The 4,149-nt window shown below is 40.7% G+C and overlaps 1 long non-coding RNA gene across 1 annotated transcript; it reads right to left on the bottom strand.

Moving 5' to 3' along the window:
* Positions 1-953: 953 nt before the first annotated feature.
* LOC119118263 lies at positions 954-2,339 on the bottom strand. Its single transcript, XR_005096684.1, has 2 exons — positions 2,219-2,339; positions 954-1,382 (listed from the first exon to the last, which is right to left on the bottom strand). It is a non-coding gene; the product is annotated as an uncharacterized LOC119118263 (long non-coding RNA).
* Between the last annotated feature and the right edge of the window lie 1,810 nt (positions 2,340-4,149).

Below are 4,149 nucleotides of genomic sequence, written 5' to 3'. Positions count from 1 at the left end.
GCTGGTAAGATTATTGGTGCTTCACTCCCCTCCCTGAAGGACATTTACACCTCCCATCTCACCCGCAAGGCGACCGCGATCGTGAGTGATGTGAGTCACCCCGCTCACTCTTTGTTTGATCTTCTGCCCTCTGGGAAGAGGTACAGGAGCCTGCGCTTCCGCACCACCAGACTCACCAACAGCTTCATACTCCAGGCTGTTATGATCCTGAACTCTCTCCCCCCTTCTGCGTAGCGTCCTGTACTTTTGCGGTATATTCTGACTGTCTGCTGTATGCACACTTGCTCCATTTTTGCTCCTCTTATTTATTATGTTATTTATTTATTTATTATTTATTCATCACTCTTATTTATTCATTGTTTGTGCCTTCTTGTTTTTATTTTTCGTGTTGTTTACTTGTATGTATATTGTGTACTATGTCTTGTCACCGTGGGATAGTGGGAACGTAATTTCGATTTCTTTGTGTGTCTTGGAATGTGAAGAAATTGACAATAAAGCAGACTTTGACTTTGACTTTTGACTTTGATAAAGGAAAATCTTGAAATAGATTTTGCATACAAATGATACTTTTGCATATGACCGTATATGTAACTCGGAGAACATGTGATTGATTACTTTATCAAATACTATTTGACTAAATATTTGAGGTCCCACTGAAACTTAAAACTCGGATCACGGGATTCAGAGTCCAGAGTGCTAATCATAACACCATGGAATAGACACACACACGCACGCGCACACACGCACGCGCACACACACACGCACGCACACGCACACACACACACACACGCATCCTTGTTAACCTCCCTCTGCAGGACCCAAAGTACTTTACTGAGTTGTGGGGTCCACCCTTTCTAGTGGTCCAAGAACTATGAAAAAAATCAGGCAAGTCTCAAAAAAAATCTTGTTACTAAAAATCACTTTCAATAAACACAATTCAAAACTTTATTTTACATGTCAGTTTTTCAGTCACATGTGGGGCCTGTTTCTAACCTTCAGGCTTTGCGGGGTCCACCTTTACACACATGAGATTTTTAGTCAGTTATGGGGCTCGCTTTTAATATTTCAACCTTAAGAGGTCCACCTATACACACATGACAAATAGTGAACAAATGGTGAAACAGGACCAGCCATGTGTTTCTACCTCTGTTAAGGGAAGCTCTTTCACTCATATTTTCTCCTCATGGTGGTTATTCTATTTTTGACAAAGTACTTAACAGCTTTCCAGTCTCTGCTACTCAGTGCTTGTGGTTCTGCAGCAATGCATCTCTCGCAGTCAAACTTACCAGGAACCTGATTTGTCAATATATACTTCCTTAAATGTTTATTTACTGCAGCACATTCCTCTGGGGTCCAGCTTCTTTTCACAACTTTTTCTTTACCTAAGGGCATAAGAAGAGCACTTTTTAGTTGACAACTTAATTAGAACAAGACTGCATAAAGAATACATTCACTTTATGTACAATAGTCCGACAAAATAATTTAAATGAGATATTTTAAAAAGTCAACTATCTTTGTCAACGGTGATGAGCCCACAATAGACATAAGTAAATCAGTTATTATCTGGGATATTAATCCGGTCATTTAAGTTGCTCGGTGGTCTTCAGTGTCAGCTGTTTTCATATTAACAAAATTAAAAATAGATGCACAAAAGGGCAATATTAGAATGGCCCCAGTTTTGGAGGTGGGGGAAAGAGGTCTCTCATTTTCTTGACTACTTTTAAGCAGTTTTGCATTTGACCAGAGTGTCACTGCTGGTAGATGAAGCAATTCCTGGCCCCTACAGAGGTTGCACAGGCAGCACATTGGGATGCACCATTTCTCTGACAAAACCATTAAGAACAGATACAAGTTGTTGCAAAATCAGGGAAAATAAAAATCTGAAAAAAACTTTTTTCAGACAGTGTTTTACATGTATGGGCAATTTGCTTTGATAACGTGCTACACATAGACAAACAAAGATGATATAAATAAATTTGGATGGGTTAATTTTCATTTTATCACAAAATTCAACTATGATTGAATAAAGGTCTAAACTTTAGACCTTACATGTCTAAGAAAAAAAGTCGTGGTGTTTAATATATCTTGCTTGGGTCATCTAAATCTTAGTAAGCAGCATATGTGAGGATAATTAGATACTGATACAGTAGTAACAATTGGACAATTTAAAAGCAACCATGATAAAGTTATATATTGAAAAGGATTACTCCAAACTCACCTCACTTTTTGGCAGACTTTTCATTACTTGGGCCACGAGATGTGAAGGTACAAGAGGTCACTTCTATGACTTCTGGCATCAGCCCATCTGAAATGATGATTTTTAAGTACAGAAAAAAACATGTTAAACTTATCTTATTAGGACAGCAAACACACGGATCAAGGGTACAGTTTCTAACAGCAAACTAAAGAGAAAAAAAAAACTATCTACACTTGTGCTCATAAGGAGTTATTTATTACAATAATGTCCTGCAGAACCAATCTTGTTGGAACCAAATTTGGATTTTGGTAAATACTAGACAGGAGCAGATATGAATGTAATGGACTATTTAAAAGTGGTGGAATTAAAAAATAAATAAATAAAAATCAATATTGAAAACGAGTACTGACCTTAAACTGCAGTTTTACAAACTCACCTTTCTTTTTGGCCATTTTCTTCCACTGAGACTTGAACTCAGGTCGCTGGGGTGAGAGTCCTAACCCTAGCCCTAGCTCTAACCTTAACCCTACCTCTTACCCTAACCCTAGCCCTAGCTCTAACCTTAACCCTACCTCTTACCCTATTCCTAACCCTAACCCTAGCCCTAGCTCTAACCTTAACCCTACCTCTTACCCTATTCCTAACCCTAACCCTAGCTCTAACCCTAGCTCTTACCCTATTCCTAACCCTAACCGTAGCTCTAACCCTAACTGTAACCCTAACCCTAACTCTTACCCTAATCCTAACCGTAACCCTAGCTCTAATCCTAATCCTAGCTCTTACCCTATTCCTAACCCTAACCCTAGCTCTAACCTTAAACCTAACCCTAACCCTAATCCTAGCTCTTACCCTAGCTCTAACCCCTCACCTTTCTTTTTGGCCATTTTTTTCCACTGAGACTTGAACTCAGGTCGCTGGGGTGAGAGTCCTAACCCTAGCCCTAGCTCTAACCTTAACCTGCATGTGTGTGTGTGTGTGTGTGTTAGTGAAGGTTACCCTATTCCTAACCCTAGCTCTAACCCTATTCCTACCTCAACCCTACCTCTTACCCTATTCCTAACCCTAGCCCTAGCTCTAAACCTAGCTCTAACCCAACCCTAGCTCTTACCCTATTCCTAACCCTAACCCTAGCTCTAACCCTAGCTCTAACCTTAACCCTAGCTCTAACCTTAACCCTAACCCTAACCCTAATCCTTACCCTAGCTCTTACTCTAACCGTAATCCTAACCCTAGCTCTTACCCCTCACCTTTCTTTTTGGCCATTTTTTTCCATTGAGACTTGAACTCAGGTCGCTGGGGTGAGAGTCCTAACCCTAGCCCTAGCTCTAACCTTAACCCTACCTCTTACCCTAACCCTAGCCCTAGCTCTAACCTTAACCCTACCTCTTACCCTAACCCTAGCCCTAGCTCTAACCTTAACCCTACCTCTTACCCTATTCCTAACCCTAGCTCTTACCCTATTCCTAACCCTAACCCTAGCTCTAACCCAACCCTAGCTCTAACCCTAGCCCTTACCCTAGCCCTTACCCTAGCCCTAACAACCCTAACTCTAGCATATGGTATATGGTTTTATGGGGGAGCACACGAGCAACTCTGTTGCAAATTTTTCAAGGATAAGATATTTTTGGTCCCACTGGGATTTGAACTCGGGTCGCTGGGGTGAGAGTACAAACCACTACACTACAGAACCCACGCCATTACTTCATGGATGTTACCTATATGGTTTTATGGAGCAGCTCACAAGTAAATAGTATAGATAGGAATAGGTAAATGCCAAAATACTTGAGGTTCCACTGAGACTTGAACTCTGGTCGCTGGGGTGAGAGTCCAGAGCACTAACCACTAGAGTATGTAACCCACACCATTAATCCATGGAAGTTAGCTATATGGTTTTATGGAGCAGCTCACAAGCAAATTGCATAGATAGGAATAGGTAAATGTCAAAATAGTTC

The sequence above is a fragment of the Syngnathus acus genome, chromosome 24 (genome assembly GCF_901709675.1).
Source record: "Syngnathus acus chromosome 24, fSynAcu1.2, whole genome shotgun sequence".
NCBI classification, from domain to species: domain Eukaryota; kingdom Metazoa; phylum Chordata; class Actinopteri; order Syngnathiformes; family Syngnathidae; genus Syngnathus; species Syngnathus acus.
The sequence above is the reverse complement of the archived record's forward strand: the minus strand, read 5'-3'. Positions and strand labels throughout refer to the sequence as shown.